The sequence below is a fragment of the Bombus pascuorum genome, chromosome 8 (assembly GCF_905332965.1).
Source record: "Bombus pascuorum chromosome 8, iyBomPasc1.1, whole genome shotgun sequence".
NCBI lineage: Eukaryota > Metazoa > Arthropoda > Insecta > Hymenoptera > Apidae > Bombus > Bombus pascuorum.
Window position 1 is genome coordinate 17,004,450 of NC_083495.1, and position 17,201 is coordinate 17,021,650.

General features: G+C 37.9%; 2 protein-coding genes across 3 annotated transcripts in view; one reads left to right on the forward strand and one right to left on the reverse strand.

Annotated features, from left to right (window-relative positions):
• Window positions 1-272, reverse strand: part of LOC132909518 (1-phosphatidylinositol 4,5-bisphosphate phosphodiesterase epsilon-1-like) — a 125,317-nt gene extending 125,045 nt beyond the window's left edge. For both annotated transcript variants that reach the window (XM_060964388.1, XM_060964387.1), the window contains exon 1: window positions 39-272. The gene's annotated coding sequence lies outside the window, so the exon portion shown is untranslated. The remainder of the gene's footprint in view (window positions 1-38) is intronic.
• LOC132909575 (small ribosomal subunit protein uS10m) overlaps window positions 1-17,201 on the forward strand; it is a 262,722-nt gene that overhangs the window by 182,793 nt on the left and 62,728 nt on the right. The gene's annotated exons all lie outside the window — the stretch shown is intronic.

The window sequence follows — 17,201 nt, forward strand, 5'->3', positions numbered from 1 at the left end:
CACACCAATGGTCACGTAAACGACACTTTTCTACTCACTCTTGGGCCAGAACACTTCGCGACTCCTGCTCGAGCGTCCGCTCGACTCACCGTCTCTGTTGTTGTTTATAGTTTGGTCGGAATAAACGCGGCTCGGGGAACGCAAACTACAGTGGAGTAGTGGACGATCACGCGCGAAACGTCGAAAAGGAACGGGCACGCATGGAACGGAAGCACGGTGAGCCAGAGAAAGAGAGAAAGAGGAGAAGAAAGAAAGAGAAAAGGAAAGAGAGAGAGAGAGAGAAAGAAGCAGAGAGAGAGAGAGAAACAGAGATAGAGAGAGAGAGAGAGAAACAGACAGACAGACAGACAGAGAAGCAGAGAGACAGAATAGTAGGTAGAGGAGAGAGAAAACGCGAGAAAGATGTGTATAGACGAGGAAAGAGAAAAAGAGGAAGCGAGAGTAAGAGAAAGAGAAAAGAGATGGGATACAGGAAGACCGGCCACGATAGTACGGCCGACGAGGAGGGAAAATGATGTTCTCGGTGCAGATGCACTCGCGGTCTAAAAGACACGTAAACGCACAGAAAATCGACGTGCACGCGACGGCGGTCGCGACGATACTGCGCCCTATCGGGCGGCCCTGCGCAAATATAATACCACCCCTCTCCTACAGTCCGGCCACGCTATTCTCCTCACCGCCACTACCACCACCAAACCAAACCAAACCCAACCCAACCCTACCCAACCCAACCCAACCCCCTACCGACGATCGGTTTCTCTTCCTACCCTTTTATCCGCCATCCTCTTCCACCCCTTTGCCCCATTCCCATCTACAACTCCGCTCCATCCGACCCTACTACTCCGTCTTTCCATCCCCCTATCCCCTTTACCGTGCTCTCTCCTGCTCCTCTTCCACCCTCCCATTGCGCTTCTTTTTTTTTCCTCTCTTTCCACGGCGCTGGCGACCCTTGCCGCGCTACCGCAGAACCTCTGCTACAGGGATCCCTTTTCTAGAACGGGGGCGGCAGGGAGGAGGCTTTGCTGCGAGCTTCCGGTGCACACCGATGGCTATTTCCGTTCACGCTCCAAGGACTCAAGACGACGAAGAGGAGACCGGTTGGCTAACCGGGGCTGCCTCTCCGCTCTCTCTATCGCGGGGTAATCGTACGTATCGTCCCCGATCGTCCCCGATCGTCCCTACCTCGTGTGTGCCGATTACGTCCAACGACCGATAAGATTCCTTCGCTAGCCTCGCTATTTCCAGACCCTTTGAACCTGCCTGACGATTCGCTGGACACGACCGTTCATCCTGATTTATTCGATATTTCACCGATACGCACCGTGTGCGCCACCTAAGTTTCTCCGACCGTTGTTGCAGGCCTCGGTGAACCAACGCGTCGCTATTTTATAATTATCTCACCTTTGTATCTGGAATCTGGAGTATAGATTTTCCAAGCTTGTTCGCGCGGATCGGATGCGCCAACGTTCGTTATAAATATACAGATAATAAACGTACATGGATGCCGCGCCGGTGTCCTTTCTCGTTTTTCCTTTCATCTTTCGACCAACGTCTCGTACGAATCGTAATCGCGCGAAAAGAGTGCCGTGGCGAAACAAAGCTGTCGCAAATACGAGTGCCACTCGAGTGACAATTACCTGTGCCCCCTCCCTCCCGAAGACCGATTGCGAAGCACCGACGACGGTTTTATCTTTGCGTTTCTCCGTACGATTGCATCAAATTATTATATCAAACAGAAATTGTTATTCATTCACTCGACCGTTACATCACTCGACCCAGTCACGTTGCAGCTGAATAGGAATTCAGACAAGTTGGTATTCTATTCGAGGCGTGTTCCTATGTGTGAAGTAAAATAAACATTTGGCATCTTCTTGTATAGGACATTCCACTACACGTTACGCTACCACGGTATTACGGTATTACGGTATTACGAAGTAAATCCGGCAACTTGCACGTATATCTGTATATTATGCCTTAAGAAATAAGTTTGAAGGGACAAAAGAAACCTTTACCCCGAGAGAAACACAAATACTCTGGATACGTCCGATAATCGAATTAGATATATGTACATATAGCGCGAATGTAACGCAGACGAAGAATAAAAACTACATAATCAATTTTATCGACAGAATAATTCGTATTTGTAATTTTTGAAGTTGATTAAACTCTGTACAGAGCATAACGGTTCTCGGATCGTAAAGAAGAGAGGATAGTTGCCCTAAAAAAGTTAATTTGTCCAATCGTTCACACTCTTGGAATACGATAATTTTTATTGGAACGTAAAGTACTAGCAAAGAACGTTGCCCCTAATAAATATTTCTCAAAGATGTATCAAGTGCGAATTGTATGTTTCGCGCGTGAACGTTCAAGATATTAATAAATAAAACAAACGGATAAATTTGATCGAGTGTAATAGTAAAATAAATTTTCTCGTTAAGCTTATACAAGTCGTTAAAAATATTTACGACGAGGCCGATATCCTAGGAATGTTTTAGAAATATCTTTTGCATTTGCGTTAATTCCATCGAATTAAACGGACTTCCAAAACAGACACGATAGATATCGCGAGAGGCGGAAATAGATCGAACCATTTCATAAATAGTTGACGGCGTTCGATCCACAGGAAGCCGCGAGAGGAGCGCTCGCGTTACCAGTTAAAATGTAACGTTTTCATTAGTGGTATTAAATATCGTTGTAAACTCGTCGATGATATTAGGCATTTCTACGTATTAAATTCATATGAAATTTTTCGTAAAGCAAAAATCGATGAAAGTTAAACTATGGTAGAAAGACTAATTTTCCTCGCGTTTCGAAATAATTTTATTCCATATGGTAAATACGATAATATTCTACACGTATGTACATAAATACGTTGTAACGAAAATGTTAGGTTCGAAACCGTTGGTATCGAGTCTGCCTAATAACGCTAATTAGCTAATTTCGAGAATTTTATTTGCGCACGTATTTTTGCAAAATCGTTAAGTAATCAGCTAATCCTGAATGATCTAAAAGAGGAATTTTAACAATTATTTATCTATTTACGTCAATAATTCTGCTCGCAATTTCGATATTTCCGTCAGATAACTTTAACGAGTAGTTTGACGCAACCGACAAATTGACGAAAGTAAATAAATAAATAAACGAGATTCGAATAAATTAAATTCGATTATTTTTTACAAAAACTGGAAGGTTTCGTAATTGTAATAAGAATTTCTGATACTCTTTTCGCATGTTTGAAATCTCACATTCCGTAATGGAAGTTCAAGTATTTGCGATTCGGTTCCACGAACAGGACAATTACCGTGCATCGTACTTTTTACAATAAGATTGATCTTTAGCGCTTTTACCGTATATGCCAGCAAACCTACTTCCAAGCAATAGAAAACGCTATTGCGAGGAACGTTATAAGATTAGATTTTAACTCGAAATTGAATTTTATTTTACCTTTAGTTTGCTCGATATTTTATTTCTAACCTACAGAATCGTATTTTCTTAATTATTTTTGTTTGCCGATAGTTTAACGATATTATTCTTCGAAATATACAGGGTGCGGCAATAACTTTGATCGCTTTGAATATTTCCGTTATTTTTAGGGAAATGGGAAAACTTTGCTTGCAAAAGTGATACAGCGCGAAGGGGCCTGTAACGTGGCAGCGATAATTCTTTCGTACGTGAACACGGTCTCCGGAGATTTCAAATTCACCTTCGTTTTTCTAAATTGCTTTCTTTACTTTTTCATAGCTGGTAGAAGGGAGAATATTCGGACGATGTCAACGGTCTCTGATACACGCATTGCCATTCGACGATAAAGAAGCGTAAGCAAGGAATCTTACGTGATAATGTTGCAAGCAGTGTCCCCTTTGAAATTGTCGGATAGTCCGAGTCCGTGTACTTGGTATCGCTCGTGAATTATTTGTTTCGTCACGCATACTGCGACGACGTATCTCGTAATATGTTGCCTGTATTCGTAGCTCTCGTTGGACCTACTTATACGTACGTATTTGTAGCCAACGTAACATGCTACAATGTTAAAACAACGTAATAATTTCGTGACTAGCTTATCCGCCTGATATAACGCTGCTTGATCTTTTTCCGTTTCAAATACGTATCAAAAGATTCAAATACATATGTATTCCGTTGGCAACATCAAAAAGTATCGTGTATCGGCGAAATATCGTGAAAAGCTAGTAGCGTCATCGGATAGGAAACAGAGACTCGTTGCAGCATGCGCCACGGTCGACCCGCGAGTAATAACGAGTAGACAGGATTCGACGATCCAGTGATTTCAAAGTTGCATCGATGCGAACGATCGGTCGTTCGTTTATCGTCCAACGACCTTGTACAAGGGGTCGTTGAAATCGTGTAAACATCCGCTATTCTATCGGACATGGAAAAATATGGGAATCGATTTGAAAGAACGGCGGTGACCTTGAAATCTCCGAAAACCATCCATCTACGAAAAAAATCATCGCTGCCATATTACGGCCCCCTCGATACCGAACAACCTTTCTTGACAAAGTACCTCGATATCTCTAAAAATAACGGAAGGATGCAGAATGATGGATAAATACCGTGAGATACAGAATGTCTTAGAAATTACGATAGATCCGCCTGATCTTCCAAACATCTTTTACTCGAACGTTCGATTCCCCGAATACCTTTCATTCGAATAATACCGGGCAAGAGGCAGCAAAAGAAACGAAATACTCGAAATATTCCTAACCATATTATACTCTCGGTACATGTATTCGGGTAATCGTTGATCGTTCTCGACTCATCGTCAGACTTGTAAATGATGAAAAAATTATCGAAACTATTAAACAGATATTTGACCGTGTTGATTAAAAACAGCGACGAAGAACTCATAGCGATAAAAACAACGGATAGACGGTATAAAACGGGAAAGACAAGTAATCACGGTCGACTAGTAAATTAATAAAATATTTTTGAAATTTTCTTACTTGTACGATTTTCTTCTTGACTGGAAAAATTCGACGACTCTAATTAAGCGCGATTATCGCAATTATTCGACACGTGCTTAAGCTAGAACACGTCGTTGTTTCTTGTGAACGAAGGAAAATGCAGGGCCGTGTTAAATTAAGTCGAAAATTTCGTTTGTTGCCGTTTACGTACCACGCGTATCCCGTGTGCTGCTCATTTACTGAACAATGTGACCAAATCCGTAGTAAATGTCGTTTTGGTACATTTGTACTGCGGAACGAACGTAGGTTAGTACGCGGACCAATCGATAAAGCGTACGTACGAAAGCGTACATCCTCGAGCGCGATGCTTGCAAAAAGAGTCGCCTACCCGTGCACTTTCTGTTTATTTTGTTCAACCGGACTTTCCCTGAATGCCGACTGACAGCCGTCATTCACCAAACGATCTGTCACTACTTTCACGCTGAATTTTAACCTTAAAAGCTATCGTAAAAGGAAATCTCGATAGCGTCATCACAGGTGAAATAAACTCAAATATCGATATATATTAAATATTAATGATTATTATAAATTTTGAAATTTAGAAAGAAAAATGTCTTTCGGCTTTTCGTTCTCATCGATGATTTTTTTACATAGCAACGATATGTTATGTCGATGGTGCTGCTATTCTTATATATTACATAGGATAAACTTCAGACATACTACATACGTACATCTTTGAATATCGTAGAACGGGCAAAATATCGCAATAACGCGAAATCGAGCATCTCTGTTTCTGTTCGAAATATTTATTCCGAAAGAGATTTCGTTAAAATATGTCGCTGATATTAAAAAGTAACCGCTTGCGAAAACTCGAACAAAGTAACTTTTAAAGGAAACGCAACGTTGTAAGAATATTTATTTTTCCTTCCTGATTAAACAACTTTGATCTAGAACGTCTATAAACGTTCGGAAAAAGTAACGCGAATATTAATGCTTATATATATATATGAGATAAACGAAACTCCTTGTACAAGTAGTATGTATTCCGAACGAAATATTTGCCGTAATAAGTAGAATAAATAAATCAAGAGTCAGACATAACGATCGAATCCATCGTTTTGAAAGACCAAGTTGTGCGCGATCTACGCGATCTTCGTTAGCCTCTGCCACACTTATTCCTTCCATGTCTCGTTCGAATGTCGACTTATACAGTAATACTTATAGCGCAATTGCACGAATGGCCTAGATTTTCTGGTAGAATCAAACGCAAAATCTTCAGTTTTCCGATACACGCTCGTGCAATTTACATCGCTTCATCTTCTCCCACGATACAGCTCTATAAGTACGTAACAGAAATAACGAAAGATCACACTTTCGTAAAATCTCCATTATCCGAAATAGGAAAGCCAAGCAAATATCTTTGCGTGGAATATTTTATAGCATTTGTTATATTACATTATCTAGAGCTGAATGTATGTACGTTACGTTCGGTTGAGAGTCGTGCAGAGAGCTAATACACAAGCGCATACATACGTACGTGGTTATATAGTTACGCGCAGGTGAGCAGCGTGTTCCTTGAGCTGGAATAAGTTCGGGAAATGAGATTTTCGCGCGAAAGAAATTCTCCGGATTTTTCCACCATGTCTATCTGTTACGTTAACAGGTTAATTGTCATTTTTAACCCAAATATTAATATAACCAAACTTTTCGAAATATCTCGTTTTCATAGTACTTTATATGATTTTTCATTTACGTAAAAATTACGGCCAATTAATTCAGAGACCAAGAGACAATACGATATAAGGTTTCTACGATAGCCATAAATGATCGCAAATCGATAAATCGCGCGTAATATTTAAAATCCCATCGCTTGCAGAATGGATATAAGTATAAACCGGACTTTTTCCTACCGATTCGAAGCTGTAGCTTGCATCAGTTACATGGGACTATAGGGACTGTGGGACACCCTGTACGTACGGTTTCACGCGTTTCTTAATTAAACGAAGACCGTCGAGAATTTGAATCGTATAGAAACGCTACGATATACTTTATTTCCCTTCGATTTTTGCTGTATTTTATTTCGCACGATCCGTTGCCGAGTCGCTGAGAAAATACTTTACGCTTACCGACCAGATCGGTTAGATTGTGCGAAAACATTGGACGATTATCAAACGCCTTCACACTTTGGCGCGTAAAGCGGAGGAAATGAAATTGGCCAACTAACAAAATTTATCTTATTTTCGTTCGGAAGCGGTTTGCACGTATCAAAAGGTAATTGAATGCAAAACAAAGATGCTATGTGTCAACACGTGACATGGAGAACGATATTAATATAAAACTGCGATATATATGTATATATGAATACTGGAACAACATTTCTAAAATTACGAAGACGGTAAAACAATATACGTTTCGCATCAAAACCAAATAAAAAGACAGTTATACGTATCATAGTATCGATGGATATAACGCATTGAATTCTAAAATTGCCCTTAAATAAAAAATAAAAGACGCGACTTATCGCGTTCTTCCCTTGCAGTTCTCAAACGTTATATACGTACATAAGAATTTTTCATAATCTATACTGTACAACTATGTCGAAGTAATTTTAAAGCGATCAAAATAAATTGCCGATTAGTTTACAACGTTCGATGGTAACTGATAAATATAAATAATGAAAAATGTAGAGAACTCGAAAAAAATTGTTTAATATTCAGAGCGATCGCTATCTATAACAATCGTTTCCAACGCAATTTAAACATATACGTACGATATTACAGGTACACGTATAAATAATCGAGTATATGTACGATAGAGCCAAAAACATGCCATTTAATTAATAAAACTTTTATACGATACATGGCCATGAATACATTCGAGGAATTTTAAATAAATTTCAATGCGGTCTCGTATGAGATTACTTTGGTTTATAACGTGCAACTTTCTTCATGTAATATTCATGCAATATAAACTAAATCCGTTTTAAACAACGCAATATTTGGTACGTGGTAAGGTTCGGTAACTTTATTTTATATCTGTTTTTAATTTGCACGTATACCTTGCTCGATTCGTTTACCGTCGTGTTAGAAAGATGCTTTGACATCAATCATCGTTTAACATCGCTAAAATTTAAATTGTCCACTATAATACGATAAAACAGAAATATAATAATCCTAATCTTTACTTAAGTAAAGTACCAACTAAAAGTAAAATAATTTACTAATAACTATCGTATAGTTGAAATCATTAAGTATATAGGATCAATTAATTTGAACAGAATTTTTACGCTATTACAATTTATACATTATGATAATAATAATTTATAAATATATCTAATAAACCTAAATGTCATGGATGGTAAATTCGCGTGGGACTGCCATCTAAACTTGATTTATTTGATATCTGCAACGTGCAATTTTAAAATGATCTGTAATAGTTAACGGGCAAACACTTTTACGTATTACATATTTGTTTATGCGCATTATTTTACATGCGATTATTTTGTTTCAAAGATATACGCGTCAACACGGAAGAATTGAAATCGAAGAAACAAAAACTCTATAAAAATAGGTACAAGCGTGTTTTCGTAGCAAATTATTTTCTCAATTAACTATGGAAAAACAGACTGTTCTTTTCAGCAGATGCAAGGGCTTGACGTTGGAATAAACTCGTTACTATCATTTCAGGGAAGGTTGTTAGAAATACGTACCTTTACCTTTATTCCATGACAAAGGATGCTTTATATTTGCGTCATACGTGCGCTGTTTAAGACAATAGATTCTATTGTACAAAGTGGATAAGAGCATTTCAGCGATCTCGGAGCATTTCACCATTGGTAACAATAGTAACAATAGTAAGAATCGTTTTGAAACATTAAGCTTTGAGAATTTCAATCGTTCAAGTTCAAACGCATCGTTAACTATTACTACTATTATTACTAAATGGGTACCTACTTTGTGATAGTAAAAGTAAAAATTGATACGAATAGACAACAATGCTGCTAGAAATATGATCATGCCCAATGCGTACAACATACTCTAATATGTGAAAATCGCGGAGAATGAAAATATAAAAATATATAATAAAGTATATATACTATAACCATTTACGTAAAATTTAGCAACCAATATTTTAATCGTTCTTACGTTCCAACATCGAACAGACACGTTCAAAGTCGCTTATCCACCTTCTTATTATTGCCTCTCTATTTATATCGCCGATCGACGATAACTATTATTTTAATCCGTATCTACTAATACCGTTTACGATCAGCTAAGATCTTAGGTAAGATCAGAGACTAAAATTAGGCTAAAGATATTTTCAACGATTTAAAGAATGCGTTTAAATATACGGTGGTAAGGTGCGTCTCACGATAACTTGCTTTTCACCATCTTGGAATATCCTCTGTTAAATATTCGAAGAAGCGAGAATGTCCAACTGCTCTAACCTGCGAATCTTACCTATATATCAAATTCCAAGCATGTTCACTGATTGTCGGTATAATATACGATCAGAATCAGGTTGTTCGTTTCCATGGGTATACGACTAGAATGGTAAAAATGTTTCGGTGACTTGAAGTAAACGTGTAATTGCAAAGGACGATCAGAGGCATACATCTACCACCTTGATTGCCACGGTGATTATAATTATTATCGATGACTGGCGTTAGTAAACTTTTTACGACGACTAAAATAAGATATATCTCATGGATTAAAAAATGTTCAACGATGCGAACGATTTAGATATAATATTTCGCAAAACGCGTTAAAGTCTCCGATGCGTTTGACTCTTTGCGGTTACCAGGTTTTCGCACAGCGTTCACTTACACTTACTCCTTACGCTACACCACCATAATGCTGATCGCCGTCGGTTAAATAGCTAGGCGAAACGGATCAAAACGTCGTTCGTTTTCCTACGTTGCTCTTCGACTGAAAGACGATACGCGAAGAGTTTGTATGGATAGCGTGTACAGTAGGTCAGCAAACAGAGCGATAGGTTTCCTAAGCGTCAAAGTTTCAGTCGAATAGCAGCGTTCCAGTGGAATGTACAAGTTTCGTCCAGCCGTGGCCGATGAGAGGCAATTGCTTCTGCAGTTAGACAAACCTAGCTGTATAGCTGTGCCAGACAGTCGCGTCAATGGACGAAACGAGAAGCTCGATGTTAAAAGAGAATCGAAGGAAGATCGAAACGCTCCATGAACGATTTGTAGAATCTGCGTCAAGCGGTAGAAAAAATGATTTTAGAGGACGGCCCGGCGTAAACACACGCGCTTACCACAACGCAGATAGAATATCGCACAATAGAGTGGAAATGCTGATCCGAAAGCTTCGTTCGGATCAGTCAAATTACTCGAACTCGAACGGTTTCGGTTCAAATAACTCGACCAATCTGATTTCAACGGAGTATTTGGAAATGGAAAATAGAAAGGAAGTGGTCGTAGTACGTATGTACGAACTACGAGACACAAAATTATTGACACGGATATTAGATCAAAAGAAGGCAAAGCGTCGGTCGAAGGATTTGCAGAAATACTTTTAATACTTTTTTATTGCGATATATGCTTTACACTTTACGCTATAGACTGGCCGAATGACAAAGCAACGACGGTACACGATAAACACCGAGCAAAATTACTTGGACTTGGCAAAATTATCGACGTCTCGTAAAGACGGCAATTATAATCGAAAGATCATGCTTCAAGTGCCTTGGTCTGGATAACAATCGTTAAAGGTTTGAATAATTCCTAGTTATTTCTAACGTTTTTCTCATCTTTTATAACCTTTCTTCGTATCAAACGTGCAAATAGCTAACAAGATGACAAGAAACACAAGCCTAATGTCGATAGATCTATCGTTATAACGGCGAATTCCAACTTTTGCTGATAATCTATAGGAAAAATACAACTACACTTTCTAGACGCATTCCTGTGTAACGATACGCAAAATTATCATTTCTTATAACGTTATTCCATACTACTACTTCATTCTGTTTTACAATATTCCTTCCCATTCCTGATCATTTTCAAGACACAGTTTGCCCCAGTTACGTGGGTCACCTTGCACAACAATGGTCTTTTCAAGATTTTCCAGCGTGAATTGATCTCGTTTATTTGAAAATTCAAGGCTCAAGAAGATTATTCCTAAGTGTAATTGGAACAATTTACCCTTTTTCTAATATCGCGCTGAGATTTCTTTTTATACTTTTACGAGTGTATCTTAATTCAAAATTTTTATAATTTTCGATATCGTATCGCAATCATCGATTTTTTCTCAAAACGCGACTAAATTCCCCTCTAATCGTTCGACCGAAGAGGATATACTCTTCAGTTAAAGTTAAAAACATTTTCATTTTTTAGTTTTATTTGTTTCAGAAATAACAACGCGTAGGTGCAAGAACAATAGTTTAGTTCGCAACATTAATCGAATTACAAATTAAACGAAGTATCAATAAATACTTCTCTGATAAAAATTTTAATTATTTCGTATAGAATAATATGTACTGCCCCTGTTATACCGTCTCTATCTAAGTTTCTCGTTTTGTTACGATCAACCGAAGCGGATATTCGAAATGTAAAGAATTTTTTAACAAGCACCTAATTGCCAGGAACCTCTATCGTCGACACCAAGTTGTATCAAACAGACTTAGAATTGGTCATACCCACGGCAGGCTCGCACACGGCATGCATATCTAATCTGAAAATCTAATCCACCGATCTGCGACATCCGCGATTGTCGAGTTACCGTCAAATATATGCTTTTAAATTACCCTAAATTCAATTACTGTCGCAACTAATACGAGAATAAAGGAACTTTAAGCGAAACTCTCTCTATTAAAGATCGAGTTTCGAGCGTCTTTTCCTTTCTGGAAAACGTATCGTTATTTGACAAAATCTAACTGGCGGATCCCTGTGTGCTCGCATCGTCGTCGCTAATAAGTGCACGTAGGAGCAGTCGATGCGATCTTTCCAATTCATTGTTTGCGTCAAATTCGTCTATCTTCGTCGTAAACTGCCGAGACGACGTGTCCTAATATCTCTCTTATCATTTTTTTTTTTTTATATCTTGGCCAGAAAAATTCTTGTTCGCTCAAGATACAGTTCGTTTAACGTCCTGTATCTTTATTAAACCAATTATTTTTCTCGCTTCTCCGCTACATTCTCCAGCTACATTCTTCGGCCCTTTGCAGAAATTGATCGATAATTAGCTTACTTAATATGTACGGTAATTAACTTAAAAGTTAACGATGTTTTTAAACGCTATAAAGCAACGTTCTCGGTTAAATAAACTGTTTTGTTTTTGTAGTTCGTTTTGACTAAAAAGTGGCATCTTTCTATTGGTTACATCACGGTCTTCGGCAAATAGCTAGAGTATTCGACTGTATTTATGCATCCATTCGCGTATCTTGCCTTGTTCGTTGCAACGCGTACATATAGCAGTCACGCCTATCGTACGAGGTTATCTTCATCTGCGATGTTCACTTCTATTCGAATGTGAACGATAAATCGTGAAAAGGTTTCTAGGAACGTGTCGATGGTCTCGGTAATGGAAAGCACGAGTAGCCTGCGCGAGAAGTTTACGACGATAAAAGTTCTTACTCGATGAATATATGTTCAGCGTGTAGGTGAACGAACCGATTAAATTTGTTCATATTAAAACAGATAAAATATTCAGTATATCGTGCGTAAACGTAAAGTGTATAATCGTTATATAAGTGTATATCATCGATTAAAAACCGCTTAGATAAATAGCTAATTATTTCTCTCACCCTTTGAATCAAAAGCTTCACGATACGACGCAATAAAAACGTTTATTTTTAACTAGAAATAGTCGTAAGATCAAATATATTACGCACAAAGTTGGTTAGTAGTCTATTCTCTCGAGTAAACTATCTCTTTATAGATTTTTCGTCGATGCTTGCAGATATCTCCAAATTCTTAAGTTTCCTTTGAAAATATACTTGTGAGCGCGGGATAAACTTTTGTTGCTTGAAACAGCATACGTTTAACTCCGACAACCGCATAAATTTTATCGAAGAATATTGATAAGTCACACGATGACAGGGTATATCGTTTGATAGATACCGCATACATATTTAACAGAATCGAAAAGATCAAATAATTTTTTAAGTAAATAAACTAATTTAATCTATACTGTATGCGTTAAAGGATATTAACCTGTCGCGAAACGATTTCTCGTTCTCGAATATATCGTTCGAGAAAAACATATTACAGTTCCTTGATTATAAACGATACAACTTTATTCAGAGAACTTTGATCTAGTTTTCGTAAAAGCACCTATGCCGGAAAGAACGTATGCTTGAATAAAAATCTGTTTAAAGAGTTGATTTTTTTGACTCTATCAGAATCGATGTAGCTTTTCGAAGATTCGAGCTGAAATACAAAACGCGTGGAGTTTTCATTTATATGTAGATGCCACGGAATCAGAGATACGCTTGTTCAAAAGCGACATATAAAATGCAAGAGGTCACTTTGCTCTTGAAAAAATTGAAAAAATTAAAATCTTTTATTAATAGCAACAATTTGCGCTTTAGATTCACATATGGAAAATAATGTAAAGTAAATATAATTATTATATAAGGAGCATTCAGCCATTCAAAGTGCCATCTACGCCACCTTATCTCGTGCCATTTTATTTTTCGTAGAAAACGCTTTCACACGTAAAAGTTATTTAACTGTTTTTTAGTTTAGTCCGAGAAATACGTTCGATGTGTTATAGCGCTCTAAATTTCTCGTGTTAAATATCCTCAAACGCAACGCAATTATTAATATTTATTTCCTGTAAAATGGTAGTTTTCGTTATGGTATATTTTGTACTTGAACCGCAAGATAATTATTTCCTAAATCATTCGTTTAATATTCAGTTGGTCTCTTCCTTGCTTTCCGGTGTTGTGCCAAATGTGGGCTATAACTGTATCTTCCTCGTCATCCCTAATGAATAACACGTCATAATTATTGGAATTTGAGCAACGCTCTCTCTCGTACGATTAATCTACATACGTAGTCAGATACTTGACATCCGAACAACTAGATAGACGTAACATAAATTCATCGTAGACGCAGTAAAATTTGCATTATCGTATTTGAGATACGCAAACATTGTTCGATCAAACTATAACCTGATCGATATCGTATCGTAGATATAATTACAAGTATACGTAACTTTTTGTTGATTAAAATCTGTAGCTAGATTTCATTCTATGGTAAGCGAGGAAGAGAATGCCATTTATTGGAGCATCGATAGAGAAACGTAAAGACATTGGTATTACTACTATTATAGTAAATAAAATAAGTACTAACCCGATCCAGGTTAAAACCTAAGGTTGTGCTGCGGAATATTTACACGCGGCATCACGTGACCGGGCACGAATTACCAGCATTCATCGCAGTAATCATAAATATGGGAACGACGCCGTTGGCAAATGTTCAAGGATATTGGTCAATGAGTGATATCATTTGCTTTTGCTTTTTTCCCCGATACATTTATCAAAGATCGGTTTACCCAAACTTTCTGAGTGCTTCGTTTCAAGACATGCTCGTATCGAACGTAATCTCTTTCTCTCTCTTTAGAAAATACGCTAAACAATAGTGTTATTTTGCCATTGTTCGTCGCTTGTCTCAAAGAGAGGAGAAGCAAAGAAAACGAGACAAGCAAAAAGATGACTGTCTAACGAGTGAAGATAGCAACTAAACTCTCATGTACGTACATATAAACGATAAACGATTAATCAGAGTACTGAACTTTGTCATTAGCTTCTACAAAGCCCTTTTGCTACAAGCAGTGCGTATAATAATAAACGATACTCGGAGGATGCCCCTCTCCCACTGGGTGAAAATGAAGCATCAGATCCACAAGACTAATAATACGTGGACATATATCACGGAAGACTGGACAATTCCGTTAGCACGGAGGTTGGAGCTCAACGAGGTGCGTTCTTAACGACTTATCGAAGCATACGAGGGATAAGCTCGGCTCAATGATCACTATGTGTAATCAGGTATGACGTTACACGATGCTTACACGGCCCCAAGAGCCCGAGTCTACTATTTTGTGCGCTAGTAGAACTGTGAAAATGCCTTTTTACGAAGCAACCGAGCATATGCGCCATCGTAGCTCGACCATACGTTGTCACGGCCCTATGGACCGAGTGAGACGTTGCACGGGTGAAATGTTTCGCCAACGAGACTCAAAGGATAGTTAACAGTTAACGGCCATGTGACCATACCGTCATCCTATCCCGCACCAATCGACCGCGATGTGTACCCTCGCACCCTTATCCTCTTTTTCTCGCCTCGTCCTTCTCTCTCTCTCTCTCTCTCTCTCTCTCTCTCTCTCTCTCTCTCTCTCTCTGCTCGCTTACTTCTGATTTGATTGTTTTATAGTAGGCGCCAATCCAAGATTCGTTCACCTATCACGATTTCTCGATAAACGTGAAACGTTGAAATCGGGACGAAATCTATATAGGTCGCGGACTGAAAGGATATCGTTATGGAGAAGATGCGTTATCTTTCAATTTATTTACATACACTGTAAATACTTGACGATCGGTTCATCGAGATACACGCATCGAGTACGTTCCATGCATGCACGTACCTAAGTATATAGTCTCTCAAAAATATCGTAATTATTGCAAACTAAAGAATTTTTACGCGTTTCTATGTATTTTTCCAACGACTAATTAATCGTATAATTTCACGTTTCGAAAACTAATCGATCTTAGACTTGAAAACTATTTAACTCGAGCGCTACGTTTACTTCGAAACGAGAGATTATTTGTTTGCCGTTGAACTTACGAATCGACCCTGCAAATAGTTATTAAGCCAAGTAAAACAAATGATCTTTCAAAATAATTGAGACAGACCATCGTTTTCAAGCGAAAGTAGGTTTAGTATATGTTTCGTACGTTCATCTTTTCTGTACCATTGTTCCAGAAACTTTCGACTATACAAGATCTACTTTCCATCGTATGTAAAACATTCGAAGGCAGAACAAAGATATATAGTAAATATGTCGAGCGAGATATAGGGAAAGAAAATACCGCTTAGAAAAACACTCGATGAAAACCACGAGACTCTGAATCTAAATGTAAAAGAGTCGACGATTTTAAGTCATCGTCTACGTTAGGAACGCGAGTGATTTATAATCACAAAATGATCGCGACATAATCGTAAAAGTACGCGTTAATATTACAAATCGTATATAACGTTACATTGCTTGAAAAATGTGCAGTAGCGTTTAAAACAAAATTTGTCTCGTGGTTTCTGTGCATAAGGTGTTGTTATCGATCGTGTCAACGGAATATGTAATCGTAGAACCACAAAAATTCGTTATTAACGTCCAGGCTGTCTAAATAAAAATATGACATTGAAAACTAAAATGCAAACGAGTACATAAAATACCAGTTTATAATAATTGATCGGCTTATGTGCCTTGGTTTATATCGTGTAATTGAGAAATTAGATCGTATAAAAGATGAAAGGGTAAATAAGTTAAACGTTTACGAAGAAAGCAAATTTTGGTCCTATATACATAGCTCTGAATTAATATGATTTTGCTCATCGATGCTTTTCATGGAAATGTAATTAACGTACATGAGAAAACAGAAATAAAAGTTTTACGCAATATCGTGCTTACGGTCGAATTAAAATAAAAACACCTGTGCTATCACAAGTGCTATTTAAAATAAATATGAATACTTCAACTTTGGTAAAATATTAAATACAAGTATCTCCATTCTTTCAATCATGTGTCTGTGCGCGCGCGTATATCGCTTAACGTAATATAAACCCATGCAAAATCCATTTCACTTTCTCTACGTTTTTTCTCCTTGAGACAAACGACGAATAATATTAGAACGAAAGCCTTTCATCCGAAAGGCTATTTCTCTCGCTGTTCGTTATGAATTATCGTTGTTATGAAATATCAACGAAGACATTGTCGCTTTCCGACCGCTCCCTTGATTCATTTTCCAATGAAAAATCACCGTCCTTGAATTTCAAGACTTGGAACATAATTTCTTTAAAATGCCAAATTTATATGCTCTCAGCGAGTTTCATGATCACGGACAAAGAAAAATGACTAACGAAATTCCAATAGTTTTGTCGCAAACTATGTATTCAACGTTCAACGTACGTACAACGATGACAAAAACTATTCACATATACATCCTTATTTTCCAATGAAGCGCTGTTACCGTGATACTTGGTCAAAAGTGTTTTCAATGTCGAGGAAAACAGGATTGCAAAAGGTTGCAATTACTATC